This window comes from Triturus cristatus, chromosome 1_2 (genome assembly GCF_964204655.1).
Source record: "Triturus cristatus chromosome 1_2, aTriCri1.1, whole genome shotgun sequence".
Lineage (NCBI taxonomy): Eukaryota > Metazoa > Chordata > Amphibia > Caudata > Salamandridae > Triturus > Triturus cristatus.
Window position 1 is genome coordinate 640,208,727 of NC_140580.1, and position 21,168 is coordinate 640,229,894.

Below are 21,168 nucleotides of genomic sequence, written 5' to 3' on the forward strand. Positions count from 1 at the left end.
TGCTGTGGTGGTGATAGAGGTGTTGAGGAGGGTGGTGAGGTCCTGGCTGATCCTTTGGTTTCCGAGGTTGAGATGTGGTGCGGGCTTGGGTCTGTGAGAGCTCCTGAGTGGATGAATTTCATGGTGGAGGTGGTGTCCTGGGTGGTGAGATTGTTCCAGGGGGCGATAGTGTGGTTCATGTCAGTTACGGTGGTGGAGTATCTGCTGAGGAAGTCCGTAGGTGTGGGTTGGGGTTCGAAGTTTCTCTATATGGTTGCTATCTTGTGGAAGAAGTGGGCAAGGTTGTTGCACAGCTCCTGTGATGGTGTGATGTTTTTGCAGGCAGCCGGGTTAGAGAATTCCTTAATGGTGCTGAAAAGTTCCTTGGTGTTGTTGGCACTGGTTTCGATGCGCTGTCTTCTTTGTTGCCCTCAGCAGGCGGTTGTAGAGGTTGAGGGAGGTCTTGAAGGCTACCCTGTTGGAGGTGTCCTCGCCAACTGTTTGCTGTCTTGTTTCGCTGTTCTGAGCTCTTTGGGGTACCAGCTGGCCTTTTAGGAAGATTTTTTATGGATTTTGCTCTTGATGGGAATGATGCTGCCAGTGCAATTGGTGATCTTGGTGTTTAGGTTTTTCACTTTCCTTTTCGAGGTTGGTGGTGGTAGCAAGGTTGGAGGTGTTCAGGGTGCTCACCCAGCTAGTCTCTGAGATTTTTTCCACCTTTCCACCTCTGGGGGGGGTGTGGGTCATCTTGGGGGTGACGGTGCAGGAGCTGGAGATGCTGAAGTGGATGATTGAGTGATTGGTCCATGTGAGTTCTGTGACATGGCTGTATTTGACGCAGTTGCTTCAGGTGAAATTTGAGTCCAGCTTGTGTTCTGAAGTGTGTGTAGGGTCAAGGACGATCTGGGTCAGTCCAAGGCGTCTCATACTGTCAAGGAGGTGTGCAGTGTTATTGTCATTAGGGTTGTCGATGTGGAACTTTAGGTCACTGATGACGATGTAGTCCTTGTAGTCTAAGGCTAGGGGGCAATGAAGTCTGTGAAGGTGTTGCAGTGCCCGGGGGTCGGAATGTGAGGGTGGTTCTGATGGTTGTCTTGTTGTCAGTATGGAGCTTGAAGTTGAGATGTTCCATGGGGGTGGGGGTTTTTTCGGTGGTGGTGATGGTACACTGTATGGTCTCTTTGTAGACAATGGCTGTTCCTCCTCCTAGCTTGATGGTGCGGTCCTGGTGAGTGATTTTATATCCGTCGTTGATCACTGTGGCAATGTCTGTGGCAGATGCGGAGTTGAACCAGGTCTCAGCGAGGAAGATGATGTCGGGTGGCAGGTGTGGCGATGAGGTCCCGTAATTCAGTGGAATGTTTGAATAGTGAGCTTGTGTCTAAAGAAGGGAACATGCAAGTTGGTGTTTTTGTTCAGGTGATGTCTGTGGTGTGTTCGGGTGGGGCTGGTTGGTGGGCTAGTGTGTATGCAGTGGCAGGTGAAGTGACAGTGGGTGTAGGTGAAAGGTCCAACTGTGGAGCATGGATTGGCACAGTGACAGTGTCTCTTGTGGCGCCCAGGGTCAATGGTGTAGAGGTCAGTGATGGTGTATCTTCGGGGGTGCGAGGGCCAGGGGTCATGGCGCTGTGCGTGGTACAGGCAGAGATGGGTGCAGGCAGGCATGCCTCTGGTGCATCAGCAATTCACCCGGTCCCCAACACAATTAGAATGGTTTGGGTGGAAGGTATTAGTCATTGTTATCTACATTGAATTAACAAACAGCAGTTGTTGTGCTCATTTCTAAATTAGACAGACAGCACCACCATGTGGCAGACTGTCATGGATAATTAAGTGCTGGTGCCTAGATGCCTTAATAAACTGACTGACTGGTGTTGAAAGGTATGGAGTTCTAGGGTTCGTGATTTTGAACCCTAAAGAAGGCAGACACAACTGTCCATCCTTCTGAGATTGTCAAATCGAGTAGCATAAATGGGATAATATTAACATCTGTCTTTTTTTTGCAGTGCATAGACCCAATAGAAAAGCTCTAGGTACCAATATATAAAGACATATCATTTGGACCTATCTTTTCCACATTGATCAAGACCAAGGGCTGCCGCTCCTATACTAGATCCAAATAGGATAACATATCATCTTTGAGGGTAGGGGAGCAGTGAATACTTTTGTGTGCCTGTTTTAGTGAGTGTGTACTACCTGAATAGAGGGTGAAATGTTAGAGGGTTTTGACTAATCACTCCAGACTGAAAAAAAGCAGGAGTGGTGAATATCAGCCCACTCTAGCTACTGCATGGACAATGTTGCATTTCACAAGAATTAGAAAGGACAAATCTCCCTTTGTTGTCAAAGCCATTATCTATAGTGAAGTTCTGATCGTGAGAATACCTGTACAGATACCAGGAATCACAAATTGGTATGCCGAAATAGCTATTCACAGATGTTAGATGTATTCAAGAGGGGAGGAATCTTGGAAGCATTTACCTCAAGATCTCCACAAAGATTTCAGAATCTATAATTTAGACCCATTTGTGTATCATGATATAATATATTGATAAAATCTGAGAACCAAAGCGTACAATGCAACTCAAATTCCAACTTGTACACAGAGATTCATCTTCATTTTGTGAATACACACCATTTGATAAACTCTTCAAATGGAAATGACACACACACACCACTCTGGACCTGCAAACTACAGGCCTGATTCCCAAAGGTAAGTTAAACTTTTGAGTATGTATGCGCTATATACTAGGGGTTACCTGTACAAAGTATTTTTCCTGGCGCAAACAGATTTGCAGAATCTGGCTTTTTGTGGCAGGAAAAATGCTTTTGGGATGTACAAAGCCCAATTTGCGACTCGGTAACTTGTTAATGAATTGCAATTTGGGTTTTGTGCTTCAGTATTTGGAAGGGGCATGTTGAGGTGTCCCTTCCAAATACCGAATTGGAATGGTATGTATGAATATTTTGTGACCAAAATGCAGTCGCAAAACATTCACAATTTACCGCCAATTGAAAGTTGGTGGTAGCCCATTCACAAATGGAAAGGGATCCTTAAGGGACCCCTTCCCCTTTGAGAATAGTTAGTAAAATATTTTTAAGAGTAGGCAATGGTCAGTAGGCAGTGGTCTCGTGGACCACTTCCTACTCTTTAAAAAAATAAACTTCTCAGGAACGTGGACTGTGGTAACAAAAAAAAAAAAAAGAAGATTGCTTTATTTAAAAGCAGTCACTTACATGGTGGCCTGCTGACCCCAGCAGGCCACCATCCCTGTCATCGCTGCGATTCATAATGGGTTGAAATTGTGATATACCTCATTGATATTCATGAGGTAGATCTGTTTGCAACCCACTAGGAATCACACATGAAGCTCAAAAGAGTTTCATACATTAGGAAGAGCAATTTTCTAATTGCAATTCACAGGAAATCGCAATTAGGAAATCACTATTCATTACTTGTGTACATCTAGCCCTAGGTTTACTACTTTTGGTATTCACATACTCCAAACACATTCTTACTGTAAAAGTGTAAGTTATGTATCCCCAGAGTAAACCAAGTGACTTTCTCTTGTGTGGGTGGACAATGACCCTCACTAAACCCCTCCTTGACCCTCCCTAAACTACTTTTACTCGTCTCCAGTCCCAATCCAAAATTAAGTTACCCCCTTTTCCCACTTACTTCCTGGTGTCCCTCCCACATTTACTGTTAAACCTATAGTTATGTAGTACATTTATGTGCAGAGACTCCATACTGGAGTAGAGAACTCTATACTCATAAGTATAGATAAAACATTTTGGGGCCGATTCCGATCCCGGCCGCAAAACAAACCGACCGACACGGACCTGGACCGAATACCGACAGACACGGACCAGCGCCGTATGACCCGTGCAGTATGATGCAACGCGTGTGAATTACAACCGACACGTACGGGTTACAAGCAGTACGACTGAGCCGTAGGGAAAATAGTGATCCAGCCGGAAAACCAACGCGATTTTCACCGACCGACATGAACCCGGAATGAACCCGACCGACCCGTACCCACAATGTACGATTAGCGCAGTACGATGCAATGCGTGTAAAACCAGACCGACTCACACGGAGACCAAGCCGCACAGACTACCCGGCACACAAGCAATAGAGACTGCCGCGAAAGACGCGTACCAAACACAGAAGACCGGCAGCGTGAACGAGGCGAAGAAGCCCGCACGAGACAACAGCAGCGTCCGTTTCCGTCACATGAACGTCTCCTTCATGCCTACAAAACACAAAGGAAAAAAGACCAAAAAAGGACCAAACAAGCAATGACAAAGCCAATAAATACCAAAAGAAAAACCATGGGACAAAGACACACCCACAACTCCAACTATATAAAGGACTACAATCACTACCACCATCCCTTGCAAACAAGAGACACAGCCAGCAGCAAACACCAGTACACAGCAACCACAGACACACTCACAACTCACCCATCACACAACTCACACACCATCAGCACCTCATACAAGAGCACACACACATACACACAGCAAAACCCACACCAACCCACCATCACTTGCACCCTAACACACACAACCCTCCCCACCACCACCCATCACCATGCCTCCAAAGAAGAATCCAAAGTTCACAGATAGTGAGTTAGAAGTGCTGGTAGACAAGATCATCAGAGTAGAGCCACATTTGTTTGGTACATTGGTTCAAAGGACCCCCATCTCACAGAAAACCAAGATGTGGGCGAGGATTGTGGCAAGGTGAATGCACAAGCACCAGCAAGGCGCACAAAGGACGACATCCAGAACAGGTGGTATGACGTGCGCAGGAGGATCAAGAAACTCATCAAAAAAGATCACGCCCTGAATCAGTGCACAGGCGGTGGCCCTCCTGCCAAACCAGTCCACTTCAGGACCTGGGAGGAGAAGGTGCGGGACATCCTACCACCAGAGAACGTCCATGGCTTAACAGACATCCCAGAGCCTGGTGAGTACACAAACAACATACCCAAGATTGTGTGGCAAGGGGACAGTGAAACCATGCACCCCAAGCAAAGCTAAACTAACCAATAGATAATCATACCACGATGTGTGTGCCAGTCAGACACACACAATACCTGCCATCTCATAGTGACTGGGGACTGTGTCATGACATGCACCAACCTACAAACAAATAGAGCAAGCCAGTGGCACTAAGCCAAATAGACCCTGCCAGACAGTTTGCCACCACAAACACACCACCTCACATTGCAGCTGACTATCAGGAAGGAATAGTGGGGATGCAGGTGAAGTGAGTGTAGCCAAAAGCATGATGGGGCCTGTAGTCACAGATAATGCACACCCTCCTGATTGGCCCATCAAGACCTCTCTGAAACATGCCCACATCACAGGGAGTGGAAAATGACTGACAAGATGGCTGACACTGGGTCCTGCTGTGGGGAGCACAAGGCCCTCCTAGGGCTTGTGTGCAAATCAGAAGCAGGACATTACTGACTGACATCCTGAAAGACAACTTGCACACCCTACAATGGAAGCACGTTTCATGAGGGGAAGGAGGACTGACAGCCTTGACCAGACTACTCAGCATGGGGAGACACCCCCCTCAACACAAACTCCACACAACTCACCAGGTACAATGCATTGACACACGCCTCATTGAAATATCAGCAAAAGATGCCCCGTACTGGGTGCTGCTGTGTGAAGCACAGGGACTCACTTGGGACTTGCAGCCAAACAAACACCAGGATTTCACAGTCAGCCATCTTGCCATTGCTGTCACACTCCCTCACAGGGAAGCAGAGTCAAGAGGGAGGAAGTATGGGCATGCTGGGAAGGGGGGTGTAGCCAAGAGTATGATGGGAGTCTCATTCACAGACAACCTACACCCACCCACATGGCCCAGCAAGATCAAACTGAAACCTCCTCACCTCACAGGGAGTGGGAAGGGACTGACAAGATGTCTGACACTGAGCTCTGTTGTGGGGAGCACAAGGCCATGCTGGGAAATGGCCAACATCATACATCAGGACTACACAGTCAGCCATCTTGCTATTGCAGTCACACCCCTCACAGGAAAGCAGAGTCAAGAGGGAGGAAGCATGGGCCTGCTGGGAAGGGGGGTGTAGCCAAAAGTATGATGGGAGTCGACAACCTACACCCACCCACATGGCCCAGCAAGATCAAACTGAAACATACTCGCCTCACAGGGAGTGGGAAGGGACTGACAAGATGTCTGACACTGGACTCTGTTGTGGGGCGCACAAGGCCCTGCTGGGAAATGGCCAACAACAATATCAAACTCTGTCTGTGACAAGCTGGGAAAAAGCAGTGTACAGGCAGGCATCTGTTTGAAAAGTAGAAAATGTCATGTTTGTGAACGAACGATGCATGTAGAAACATAAATCACATTGTGTGTCTCTTCCAAACACAGGTGGTGCTGGGCACCCAGCACCAAATGACGAGGATACCCAGGCCCAGACTCTGGTGGACACTGAGCTCTCTGGTCTGACTCTCTCACTGTCCTCTTCGGATGACGATGACCAACCTGACCCCTCCAGTGTGAGCCATCATGCAGCACCAACAGCATCAACATCCCTGTCAACACGGACAGACCAAGGACAATCAACACCCACAGCACAGGGACACAGGACCCCCCCCGGAAGCTACAGCCAACACCACCAGCAACACCACCCAAGGGGTCCCAGTGTCACCTGTGCATACCGCCACTGGTCCTGCCTGTGTGGAGAGGGGTGCTGGGAGGGGTGAGAGGCACAGGGCACGCCTTGCAGAGGGGTCTGGACTGTATGATGACCCCCAACTGGCACGCATCTTAGATGCGTACCAGGATAGCAGTGGAGGATTTGGCCAGGTAGTGGGGATCCTCAAGGACATGCAACACGAGCAGGTCGCCCACCATGCCCGCATAGAGGCCAAGTGGGATGACATCACTGCGGTGCATCGGGACATATTACAATGCCTCCGCCAGATCAACACCAACCTGTCCACACCTCCCTGTGTGCCCACAACATCTGTTGCAACACCATCTGCCAGCGCCACAGGGAGGGAGGAGGACTCTGGCGGAGAGTCCCCTGCACCGCAGAGGCCTGCACATGAGGACCCCCCCCCAGAAGAAGAGTGGTCGTCCGAAGAAGGATATGTGAGAGGCAGATGTCCCAGCACATCCCCCAGGGCCTCCAAACCTGTTCTGGACAATGTTCTTTGTGCGCAACCCGTACACCTTGTCCAATTGCACACAACTCGCCCACATGACATGGAGGGTTCATGTTGGGCCAATGTATCAGATGACTGTGGACTTTACTCTGGACATTTCATCTACCAGCACTTCCAACTCCAATGTGAACTTTGGATTCCCAAACCACTGTACAGCACCCACCATCCTGTGCACTTCCCTCACACATGTTTGTAAATAAACTCACCAGTACACCATACTTGCCTCTGTTGTGAGTCCAACTTGTCATGTTCACGGAGATGTTGATCTGCTACACAACACAGTGCATGCAAAATACTGCAACAATGTGACCAACGTAAGGTGAGTCATGGGGATGTGACACATGTGAGGGAGACACACCACTATGGCAACACAAAACATACTCACCATGGCCATGTTACTCATCACACACAATGATGTTGACCTGAAACACATTGCCATGCACAGACACAACACCAAGCCCAGTCAGTGGTAACAAGTCCACAGGTGAGGTAAGCAGATGTCACTCAGATGTGGGAAGACAGACAACGCACATAACAAAGCTTAGCACAGGTTCATTACACATCAGGAACACGTTTATTCCACACTAGTTGCACGGTAATTCTACGTAACAGTGGACACACGCTCACAATGTAGAAGTCCAGGGATGTGGGGTACATCAGTTGATGGGAATTGTCAACTTCCACACTGGTGTTGGCTTCTGGGTGTTGGGGGTCAGTGTTGACCACACAACAGGCAAAGTACCCTGGGAAGGACAGACAAGATACAGTCAAAAGCACAGAAGAACAGGCGAGAAATGCAATACAAATGCACAAAGCATGTTGCAAAACACCTACACAAACACTAGTTAGCAGTACTACCCTGTTATGGAGTACACACCAGCTGAATGGACACATCACAGCACGCATCTAGTCAAGTGGCACTCAGACAGCAACAGAGCTGGCTCAACACATTCCAGGCTACCTCCATACATTCACATAACAACCCTGGAAACTCACATTCAGGTGAAGAAGTTGTTGATGAGCTGGGAGCGGACGTCACCATCATCTTCATCATCACTGGCATCTTGGCCCAGGCCGGGATCATCCACAGGTGCCGGAGGTTGGTCATCGTCATTGTCATCCTGGATGAGAGGCACCTCCTTCCACACCGCCATGTTGTGCAGCATGCAGCAGACCAGTATTATTTTACACACCTTTGCAGGCTCATATGGGAGGGCCCCTCCGGTCTTGTCCAGGCAGCGAAAGCAGCTTTTCAGGAGGCCAAATGTCCACTCAATCACCCTCCTGCTCCGGCCATGTGCCTCATTGTAGCGCAGCTCAGCTGGTATCACAGGGTTCCTGAGGGGTGAAAGCAACCACGGCATGTTGGGGTATCCGGAGTCACCTACATACACAAAAATGAACAAGTAGCTGAGTTTTGTAGGAGTGCGGAATACAACAGTGACAAACACACACAATGAGAAACAGTCAGTACACACCGACAAGCCAGGCACGCTGAGCTGGCATCTGTGACATCAGCGTTGCAATGCGACTACTCCTCATAATGTGGGCATTGTGCGTCGAACCAGGGAACCGTGCACACACATGTGTGATCGACATGTCAGCAAGGCAGACCACCAGAGCATTGATCAAATGGTAGTGCTTCCTGTTCCAGTATGCCTGCTCATGTGCCTGTGGTGGTATCAGGGCACCATGTGTCCCATCAATAGATCCAATGATGTTCGGCATCCTCTCCACTGTATAAAAGGCATCCTTAATTTCAGGGAGTTCATCTGGGCTCGGGAACTTGATATACAGGTCGAGGAATTGCAACATCCACTCCAAGAAATTGCGTAGCACCCAACTAAACATTGTTTGCGACATACAACCAGCAATAGCCACAGTGTACTGGAATGTACCAGTAGCAAAGAAGTGCAGGGCTGCCATCACCTTCACCTCTGGGGTCGGTGCTGTAGGGTATGTCTGGCCAGGTAGCAGATGTGGCACCAACTGCTCCGCAAACTCCGCAATCAGTGGCCTGGTGAAGCAGTACCGTCTGATAGAGTCGCGTTCCTGCATGGTTGCAAGGTCTGGGAACGGACGATGGACAGCTGGTGCCCTGCAATACAGAGATGCACAAAGGAAGATTGTCAGTACATCCACCCATGTGGCCATGACCACGATCACTATCACATGCTAGTTCATGACATTACACAATGTACTGAGGTGTGTGCTGTTGGGCATGGACACATATGTCACCTACAAGACCACCACCTTACATCTCAATTCCATATGTCCACATGAGTGCCATGTAGTGCAATGGGCCAATCATCTGGCTGTGTCACCCAACCTATGTGCTGCTGCAACGTTCAAAAAACACACCCCAGTGACAATTGAGGCCTCATGTCTCCCAGGCATCACAGATCTGTGCCATACAGAAACCCAGGTTCCCTGTATTGCCACATCAACACAGCAATGGACATGGCGTAGCATGTACACACCACAAGGCAAGCGTAAGTCCCACAGGTAGTGGCCACTGTTGTTCCTGCCGGCCCTACATGTACGTCTCTTAGACAAACACCCCATCAAGGTTGATGCATATACCACATGGATGTGGAGACTGTCACCCATTGGTAACATGTGATCAGACACATCTGAGACACAACATGCACACAGACTGTGGGTGCACATCAGTATTGGGGCTAAAGGTCTCACTGTGACGTACATGCCATCACCCCCAGGACTCAGGGTGTATGTGACATGTCTTAAACATATCCAACCTGACACTGTGGCCTTGACTCATGCCCATTAGTGTCCAATTGCACATCACAGTGGTAATGTGCACAACACACAAAGGATTCTGCCTCCATGCACGTGCACAGCCTGGGAGTGGCTGCACAAAGTGCCAGCCAAAAAAACAGCTGTGGCCCCCCCAAACACCCAGGGAATGCAGCCTTACATGCCATGGGACACTGCGTGGCCAATGCTATAGTGTGGCAGGTGTGCGCAGGTGTCCATGGCCAGTATATGTGTGTTGCATCCGTATAATAGTCACACTAATGATGTCCGACACGGGTGACAATGCGTACACATTGCACGGGTCATGTCCGAGCCGTGCGTACGCTTTGTCATTGAATGCAATGAGGTCCGACGCGGGTGACAATGCATACGCATTGCATGGTTCATGACCGAGCCATGCGTACGCTTTGTCATTGAATGCAATGAGGTCTGACACGGGTAACAATGCTACGCATTGCACGGTTCACGACCGAGCCGTTCGTACGCTTTATTATTTAAAGCAATGAGGTCCGACGCGGGTGACAATGCGTATGCATTGCACGGTTCATGACCGAGCCGTGCGTACGCTTTGTCATTGATTGCAATGAGGTCCGACACGAGTGACAATGCGTACACATTGCATGGCACATGTCCCATCAGTGCGTACGCTTTGTCGTTGAAAGCAAAGAGGTCCGACGCGGGTGACAATGCGTACGCATTGCATGGTTCACGACCGAGCCGTGCGTACGCTTTGTTATTGAATGCAATTAGGTCCGCCGCGGGTGACAATGCATACGCATTGCACGGTTCATGTCCGAGCCGTGCGTACGCTTTGTCATTGAATGCAATGAGGTCCGACGCGGGTGACTATCATGCATACGCGTCGGACAGGCATGGTCCGAGACAGGCATACGCCTTGGCCATTGAATCGTATGGAGACGGGTGCATGTGTACATTCAAAATACGCATTGTACAGTCAGTTGAACGAGCCGGGCGCACCCATTGGTTCAGGACTGTCATGGAGACAGATGCAGATTCAAAACTTGTACGAGTTGTGCACTGGAAATTCAGTTGGATGCCTACAACAATGTTGCAATTTCAAGTGTTCCATGAAGGTGAAGATTTGAACGATGCGGAAGGCGTGTACGAGTCGTATGTTTGAATGGATTGGCCAGATTCATAGAATGCAACCGTGTTGGACCTATCACTTGGGACACATGGCACAGAATCTGCCTCTGCAGCACAGATATAAGGCTGGCTGGCCCCCAGGGAGCTCAATTGCCTGCACTACATGCTACTGGACCACATCCATGCTACCACTGCTGCTGTCTATGTATCCTCTGGCTCCTGCTATGGCACGTACTCTGGAGAGGGCCCCAGCCTTCACTGAGGAGGAGAACCAGGACCTGCTGGACGGGTTCCTTCCAGAGTACAGAAAGCTCTATGGGACACCAGGGGAGCAGGTGAGTGTGCTGTCCACTGCCTTCCTAATTATGCATGTTGTCTGACTAGCAGTACTGGCAGTGTGTACACCAGTGGCAAGCATTTTCACTGACTACTTTCATCCCCCAAAGTGTGTAGGTACATGTAATGAATAGTTTTCCTGCTGCTAAAGTGCATTATTGCAAACTTAAACTATCCAGGCATTGTTAACATGTCAGACATGTATGTGAGTTTTCATTCCCCATGGTTGCACTACCTGTGTAATTTATTTCCCTTTGTGATGATGACATGTATATCCAAATGTGTACTGCACAAATCTGGGGCATGTGTGTTAATGTACTTTTCACTGTGTCCTCCTCACAGGTTGAAGCCCACCAGAAGCAGGAGATCTGGCTGACCATCGCCCGGGCTGTTAGTTCAGTGGGGTCTAGAAGCGCCGGATCCGCAACTGCCAGAAGAGGTGGCAGGACCTTCGGGGCTGGACCCGGAGGATAGCTAGAGTCCAGCTGAAGCTGTCACCTCCACGCAGAAGGGGTGGACACCGGACCCTGACTCCCCACATGCTCCGTATCCTGGCGGTGGTCTTCCCGGACCTGGATAGGCAGTTGAAGGCCAGACAGCAGCAGGAAGGGGGTGAGTCCATGTCTGATCTGTGTACTATGTCTGACATGCAAATAGCAGTATTTTGTCCTGGTCACACTTCCACATTACGTAGGTCTTGTAGTCCCAAACTCAGGTCTCTCATTTGTGTGATGCACCCTCCTCATCTGTTCCACAGGTGTGGCCCCTCCAGTCTGTTGCTTGTGTCACTAGGGCACTGTGTCCCTGCAGTCAGCTGTGCTTCATGTACCGGTCAGCATCAGTTCCCGTGAATCTGTTGTGTGTTTCATGGGTGGGTCAATTGTTTACACAATGCCCGAGATCTGACATGTGATCTGTGTGTGCCCTTGAGATGTGTACCAATTGCTGCTCTGACTCGCAACTTGTGGCTGGGGTATTCCAAACAAACCCATGCAGCAGGGGACTCCAATTTTTGGGCATCAGGAGTATGTATATCAAGTATGTCACACTTGCTTAGCCACCTGACTACTGTCCGGGGCAAAACACTGTTTCACTTAGTCATGCCCCCTCAAGGGCATTTAGAAACACTCTGTAATCCCACTCCTGTGTATGAAATTGTAGGTTGTGCTTAGTGACATGTGCCCTCAGGTGTCTGCCTCTGTGTCATTAGGGTGTGGCTTGATGCTACGTACAACTGGGGTGTCCATGATTCAGAGGGTCAGCATGACATCTGCGATGTGACTGTGAGAGACAAGACCTGTGTGACATATAGGTGTGTGATCATCTGACAGCGCACCATGGTGTATGCAACTGTGTCCTTCATGCATCTGGGTTACATGCATGGCAGACTGTGATGTGTTAATGTACAGGGATTTGTGTTTGCTGAGACTCATATGAATGATTTGCATGATGTGGGGTCTTCTGGGTCCTGGATATGTTGTTTGCATGGGATGGGCAAGTGTGCCGGTCATCTGCAGAGTTAGCTTTACCCCTGAGCTAGGATTGTGAGTCAGTGCATATTGGTGTTGTCTGAATGCTCTGCCCCTGTGACAGGAGACAGTGTTGACTGACTTTCAGGGCATCCCAGTGCCATGGCATTTAACTTGCTATGAGTGACCCTGCGTTGTGTTCAAGTGTGCACCATGCACCCCATTGTGGCCTTGCCCATCAGGACATGAGTACATCATAGTGAGCGTTGCTGGCATGCATCCCAAGCATGTGAAATAAGTCTCTGCCCGTAGCAAGAGATGTGCTGTGTGTATAGTGACATACTCCTAAATGTTCACTTGCATGTACAACTAATGTGTGGGTGGTGCATGTTGGCACATTGGTGTGTTAGCATCCAACATGCAACGGAAATATGTTTGAAAGTCAAGGAGGAATATGTGTGCCATGGTTGATGTTGAGAATGACAATTGTCTTATCCTAAACAGTGTTGGCACTTTGAGCTGTGTTCAGCTGATGATGCCGGGGCTTGCCCTGTGATGTGATGTACTCACTGTGATGTCTGCAGTCGCTGCAGGTGACTGATGTAGTTCTGTTACTTCCTATTCCTATCCAGATACATCCACGGCCACAGGAGGGGACAGCTCCACGGACCAGTAGGAGCCACAGAGTCTTACAGGGACAGAAGGAGAGGAGTCGGGTGGATCCAGTGGCACGGAGGGCGAGTTGAGCCACATAGAGGAGTCGTCAGCACCATCCCCCCCAGGTGAAGGCCACAGCAGCTCTGAGGATGAATCCCTTGTGGAGGCGGGTGTCAAAAGCCACCAAACCCCAGCTAGTGAGGCTGTCTCAGCCCCCACCGCCACCACCACCACCACCACCACCACCCCCCTCCCATCGGCTCCCATCCCAGAGGTCCCTGTGGGCTCCCGTGTTCGTGAGCATGTCTCCTTTGTGCCAGGCACCGCACCCCCTGCCCCTGTGTCCCCTGCTGCCCTGAGTGAGGAGTCTGTGGACTTACTTAGACAGATCCATGTAGGGCAGACGTCGATGCTGAAAGTCCTCCATGCACACACAGGTCTGTTGACACAACTGGTGTCATTCATGGAGGACATTTCCTCGGGCATGTCTGCCCTACAGAGGACCAATCAGTCCGTGGCCTCCTCCCTGACGGCAGCAGTGTCCCTCCTCCAACAGTCCCCCACCCCTCCTACCTCTGCACCACCCACGATTCCTAGCACCCTACCTGTCCCAAGCACAAAAACCCCCAAACCAAGGTCTAGACGTGCACACAAGCAATCGCAGGGGACTGATTCCACACTCACAGGGGCTGGTTTGCTGACACACACACAGTCATCCACAACCACTTCACAGTCCCCCGAGACCTCTCCCTCCCAGCCTCCTTCCCTTGCCTCACCTGCAACCCCATCCCCCCAGAAGCTCTTCCTCTGTGACCTTGGCCTCTTCCCCACCGACCCTGCAGATCCTGATTACACACGGAAGATGAAGTCCCCACACACAGAAGGGAGTGCCCCTCCCACCCAGACGCCCACCCGCAAGTCCCCCAGCGCAAGAAGAGCAAGACACCCCCGCCACCACGCAGCTCCAAGGCAAAGTCTCCGTCCTCCATCCCCAGGCCACTACTCCAGAGGTTCCCCCGCCACTCCCTGCCCTGGGTTCCCCCACACACAGAGAACACCATCCACAAAATGCTAAGGCCATACCCCCTAGCACTTGCTCCTCCACACCTGGTCAGACAGTTGGTGCCACTGATGTGGGGACCGTGTCCCCCCCTGCCCTGCCGACCTCACCTGTCCCCCATTCCGCTCCCGTGGATGTAGGCACTGCTTTGGAGTACACAAACACCCCGTCTGACTTGGGCACTGCAGTGGTGGGCCAATCCACTCCATCTGACCTGCCCACTGGAGTTGTGCCGGCACCCACCCCATCTGACTTGTGCCCCACAGTTGTGACAGCACCCACCACTTCAGTCAGCTCCACTGCAGTTGCAAGTGTCTCGCCTGCATCCACCACCTCTTCACTGCCTCCTTCTGCTGCGCCCTGATCCTGTCCCTGCGGTGCCTGGCCTGCCCCCATGTATGCCCCTCCGAGGGGATGACCCTGGTCCTTAGCAGTGAAGGCAAGCAAGGTGTGACAGTTGTCACTCTAGTTCACTCCTTGGCATTTGAACATGGACTGGCCATTGGCCTTTTGTTTGCACAGACGTTTAGATTTTCATATACTGAATTTGTCACTCTAGTTCACTCCTTGGCATTTGGACATGGACTGGCCATTGGTTTTGTTAGACGGCGACCTCAAAGGAGCCCGGAAAGGGGGTCCTGGCTACCCTGAGACCCACCCTCAAAGTATCGTAGCCGGGCACTGGCGGGAGACTCCTCAGGAGGAGGAATCCCGTATCGAGGATCGTACTTCTGGCACCACACGACACAGAAACACCACACCGTGCGTTCTTAGGAATCACTCTTTATCAAACAGGTTAGCACTGCAAATATGTACAAGGAGAGCGCGGGCTCAATGAGTCTCGGAAGGGATAGGGGGTAGCGGGACAGTCTCTGGTAAGGTTCAAGGCAAGGACGTACCCGGCACACAGCTCACAATCCTCGAGCTGGGGGGTAGGCTTGTTGTCGTTGGGGTCCGGCGGGACCAGTGGAGTCGGTGGAAGCCGCGAGTCACTCAGCGGGCTCAGGTACAGTTCGGAGGTCTTACGATCTTCAGGGAGCCGCGAGTCACTCAGCAGGGCTCAAGTACAAGTTCGGAGGTCTTACGATCTTCGGGGAGCCGCGAGTCACTCAGCAGGGCTCAGGTACAAGTTCGGAGGTCTTACGATCTTCAGGGAGCCGCGAGTCACTCAGCAGGGCTCAGGTACAGTTCGGAGGTCTTACGATCTTCAGGGAGCCGCGAGTCACTCAGCAGGGCTCAGGGGGTTCTAAGTTCCAGGAGCCGCGACCGCGTCAGCAGGCTCTCGTTGTTCCAGCGTTGAATCTGCCGGACAGTCTCAGAGCACCCCTTGTTATAGGTCGACCCCTCTTTGATGTCCGGAGTCTGTGCAGGCAGGGGTCTTGTCACCTGGGGGTCGCTTGTCGGGGTTTCCTGCCATTGTCTTTTGATCCTCTCAGGGCCGGGTCGGGAGGAGTCCCAGACACCCAGCAGGCTCGGAGCCAGCTCTCAGGGAGGCCGGAGGGCCGATCGAAACTCATCGTCCCAGGGGAGTTCAGAGGTGCGATAGAACTGCTCCTCCCTCTCTCATCCCCTGGCAAGCGTGGTGTCCTCCAGCCGGAGTGGCGCCGCTAGGCCCGGGTCGCGCTGGGGCCGGGCGGCCATCTTGGTGCATGAAGTGGGCACGCGGGCCCGGGGTGGCCGAAGGGAGAGAGGCCATGGACGAGGATGTCCGGGTCGGGTGCGTGTGTTCTGGTGGAAAGGATCGGCTAGGCCGTGGGCTCGGGGCTGCAGGTACCAGGTTAGGTGGTGCGGGGACAAGTAGAGCCATGCTACGAGGCCGGGTCCAACACGCGTCCCCCCCAGCTGAAAGCCGGAGAGAACTGCCCATCATCTTGGGGGGTTCTCTTCGCTGAGGCGGAAGAACCGGGAGAGGCCGTCAGCGTTGGCGTGGTCCGTACCAGGGCGATGTTCTACGGTGAAATCCATCCCCTGGAGGGAGATTGACCACCGCAGTAGCTTGGGGTTTTCTCCTCGCATCTGCATGAGCCATCGCAAGGGCCGATGGTCGGTTTGGACTTTGAAATGGGTGCCGAACAGGTAGGGGCGTAGTTTCTTGAGTGCCCAGACCACGGCAAAGGCTTCACGCTCAATGGTGCTCCATCTCTGTTCTCTGGGCAACAGCCGCCGGCTGAGGAAGGCGATGGGCTGGTCTAGGCCTTGGTCATTCACCTGGGACAGAACGGCCCCAATGCCATGCTCAGAGGCATCGGTTTGGACTACAAACTCCTTGGAGTAGTCGGGAGCCTGGAGGACGGGGGCAGTACACATGGCCTTCTTTAGGGCATCGAACGCCTCCTGGCAGGCAGTCATCCACTGCACCTTCTTTGGCTGTTTTTTGGATGTGAGTTCTGTGAGGGGGCCAACAAGACTGCCATACCCCCGGATGAATCTTCGGTAGTAGCCAGTGAGGCCCAGAAAGGCTCGGACCTCCGTTTGGGTGGTGGGGGGTTCCCAGGCCAAGATGGCGTCGATCTTCGGCTGTAGAGGGGCGACCTGGCCACTCCCGACCTGGTGCCCCAGGTAGACTACTGATCCTTGCCCAATTTGGCACTTGCTGGCTTTTACTGTGAGGCCTGCCTGGCGCAGGGCGGTTAGCACCCTCCGGAGGTGCTGGAGGTGCTCACTCCATTCGGAACTGAAAACGGCGATGTCGTCTAGATAGGCCGCGCTGAACTGTTCCAGCCCGGCCAGGACTCTATTCACCAGTCGCTGGAAGGTGGCCGGGGCATTTTTCATTCCGAAGGGCATTACGCGGAAGCGGTAATGCCCATCTGGGGTGGAGAAGGCGGACCGCTCCTTGGCTCCCTCGGTGAGCGCAATCTGCCAGTATCCGCAGGTGAGGTCGAATGTGCTGAGGAACCGGGCTGCCCCGAGTCGGTCAATGAGCTCGTCGGCCCGTGGAATGGGGTGGGCATCGGCTCGGGTGACGTCATTGAGCCCCCGGTAGTCCACACAGAATCGGAGCTTGGGGGCGACACCGGGGGCCGCTGCCTTCGGGACCAGGACCACGGGGCTGGCCCAGGGACTGTCAGATGGCTCGATTACCCCCATGGTCAACATCTTCGAGACTTCAGCTTGAATGCAGGACCGGACCCGGTCAGGGACCTGGTATGCTCGGTGTCGCACCGGCGGGCTGTCCCCGGTGTCCACGTCATGGACACACCAGTCGGTGACTCGGGGGATCAGGGAGAAGAGGTCGGCAAATTGTCCTAGGAGCTGGCGGCAGTCCACTTGTTGCTGGGCAGTGAGAGCTGGGGAGAGGTTCACTCCTTCCACGGAGCCATCCTGCTCCTTGACACACAGGAGGTCCGGGAGGGGATCGGACTCATCTTCGGCCCCGTCATCGGTGGCCAGCAGGAGGCTCAGTTCTGTCCGCACGAAGTGAGGCTTGAGGCGGTTCATGTGAAGGACCCGAAGGGGATCCCGAGGCGACTGGACGTCCACCAAGTATGTGACTTGACTCTTCCGCTCAATCACTTTGTAGGGCCCGGTCCACCTGTCCTGGAGGGCGCCTGGCTTCACGGGGGCCATGACCCATACTTGTTGGCCCGGCTGGAACTCGACCAGAGTGGCATTCTGGTCGTACCAGCGCTTCATCTCTTCTTGGCTTGCCTCTAGGTTGGCCTCGGCCAGTGCTCGGAACTTCCTGGTCTGGTTCCGGAGGGTCAGAACATATTGGAACACATCTCGTGGGGTGGTCTGGGGTGCCGCCTCCCACCCTTCCTTAACCAAACTGAGGGGACCTCGGACGGGGTGTCCATAGAGCAACTCAAACGGGCTGAACCCTAGGGACTTCTGGGGGACTTCTCGGTAAGCGAACAAGAGGCAGGGGAGCAGGACGTCCCACTTACGCCGGAGGGGCTCTTCTAGGCCGGTGATCATCCCTTTCAGAGTCCTGTTAAACCTCTCTACTAGGCCGTTCCCTTGGGGATGGTACGGGGTGGTGAACTTATAGGACACTCCACATTGTTGCCACAGGGACGTCATGTACTTCGAGATAAAATTAGTGCTGCGATCGCTCACGACCTCGCGGGGAAAACCCACCCGGGAAAAGATCCCCATCAGGGCCCGGCCCACCACGGGGGCCGTGACGGTGCGTAGGGGGATAGCCTCAGGGTATCGGGTGGCGTGATCCACTAGGACCAGGATGAAACGGTGACCTTGGGAGGTGGGGGGGTCCAGGGGCCCCACGATGTCGATCCCGACTCGTTCGAAGGGGGTACTGACGACCGGGAAGGGTTGGAGGGGAGCCTTGCGCTTCCCCCCACTCTTCCCACTAGCTTGGCACGTGGGACAGGACTTGCAGTGGGCTTCTACAGCTGCTCTCATTCTAGGCCAGTAAAAATGGGTCACGAGACGGCTGTAGGTCTTGTCTTGACCCAGGTGGCCGGCGAGGGGGACGTCGTGGGCTAAGCCCAGGAGGAAGTCTCGGAAGCGGAGGGGTACCACCAGCACCCGTCCGGATCCCAGCTCCACCGACTTCTGCTCACTGTACAAAATGTTATTTTCCCAATAAATTCGGTGCGTTCCAGTTTGGTCGCCTGCGGCTTGGCCCTCGGCCTGGCGCCGCAGTCCGACCAGGGAAGGACAAGTGGCTTGCTCCCGGCAAAATTCCTCCCGGGTGGGCCCGCCCTCGTGGCGCCATTGGGCCAATTCGGGTAGATCGCCTAACTCGGGGACCGGGGCGGTGTCGGACGGTGAGGGTTCGTCGCTGGCGACTGGCCCTTCCGATGGGGGGACGGGAGGACCCTCGGGGGTTACTGTTCTGACTTCTTCGGTCGGGGCGTCTTCGACTTCTCCCAGGGGGGGAAGTCGAGCTGACATAGATCGGGTGGTGGCGCACACCCCCTCGGGGAGCCCCATCATTCCTAGGTGGGCCTTGCGCTCGACGTGCTTCCAGGGAGAACTCTCCAGGTCGTTCCCTAAGAGGCAGTCGACCGGCTGGGAGGTTCTTACGGCAACCTTCAGTTTACCTGTCACCCCACCCCACTCAAACGGCACCAGGGCTACCTGACACATACTCTCTCTATTATCTGCGGAAATTACCGGGCAAAAGACGTTGGGGAGGATCTGCTCCTCGGGGACTAAGTGCCTGAGGACACCGGTGATGCTGGCCCCGGTGTCCCGCAGGGCCTCTATTTGGTGGCCATTGATCTTGACGAGCTGCCCGTATTTCTTCGTGTTGGAGGGCAGGAGGCTACCAGGGACCATCTCTCTATCTCCCAGGGATACTAGGGCCATAGCTGCGGGTTCCCACTCCCCGGTTTCCTCAACCTCCTCCCCCAGAGCTATGTTGGCTATCTGTCTTGCAGGGGTGATTTGGGTGGCCATGGGGCACTCTGGGTCATTGGCGTAGTGCCCGGGCTTCTGGCAACGAAAGCAAGTGACGGTTACCCGGTGTCCCCGTCTCCCGGGGGGTCCCGTTACTGGTGGGGGGGGCGCTGGAAAAGGTGGAGGTTGGGTCTTTGGGGGGCTAGGCTGGGACTCTCGCTGCCCTCCCTGGTTCCCTCCTCCTCTCTGGCGGGGTGGTCCCTGACTGGCTCGGGGGTATTCTCCTACCATGCCCCGGGGGACCCGGGTGTTGGTCCAGCGGTCTGCTTCCACCGCCAGCTTCCTGGGATCGGTGAGTTTGCTGTCAAGCAGATGCTGGCGTAGTTCCACAAAGCAGTTCGCAGCCAGGTGTTCCCACAACATGAGGTTGGTGAGTTCCTCAAGGGTGGTGACTTTGCTGCCCTTGATCCACCCATCGAAGGCCCGACTGAAAAAGTTTACATATTCCACCCAGGTGGTGCCCGGGATTTTCCTGCAGTCCCGGAATCGCTGACGGTACATCTCGGGGGTGAGACCGTACCTTGTGAGTAGAGCCTCTTTCATGTGGCTGTAGGAGGTCTGCAGAGAGATGGGTAGGTCAAGCAGGGTGTCTCTTCCTTCGCTCAGAAACCGTCCCCACAACCCCGCCCCCCAGTCCTTCTGCGGGACCCGATGGGAGGTCATGGCGACCTCGTAGGCCCTGAACCATTGTTGAATGTCATCGTTTTTATAATATTCTTTGACCACGTCCTTGGGGATGTGGACCTTCTGCTCCGCTGGGGAGGCCGCCTCTCGGTTTCCCGGGGGCCTCCCTTCCACGCTTCTGGCCTTGAGCTCGATTTCCTTCAAGCTGCGTTCGTGCTCTAGTTGGAGCTTCCTTCCTTCGTGTTCCCGTTGGAGCTTCTTCTCTTCTAGCTCGCCTTGCACCCGCATTTGCTCTACTGCTAGCTTTTTTTCCGCTAACTTTAATTCGCCTTCGATTTTGAGTTTGGCTAACTCGAGTTCGTGATTGCGGCTTCTCTCTCTGTCCGCGAGTTCTTCCGGGGATAGGCCCCCGTCTGGTACGATGCCTCGCACCTGATTGCTGCTGCTTTCGCCTTGGGGGGGTTCGGCTTCATCGGGGCGCTCCCCCGTGCCTTCCGGGCGGGAGGCCCCGGCATCCACCCAAGCTTTCAGTGCTTTCTGCAAATCTTCTTTGGTGTTGAGACCGGTGGT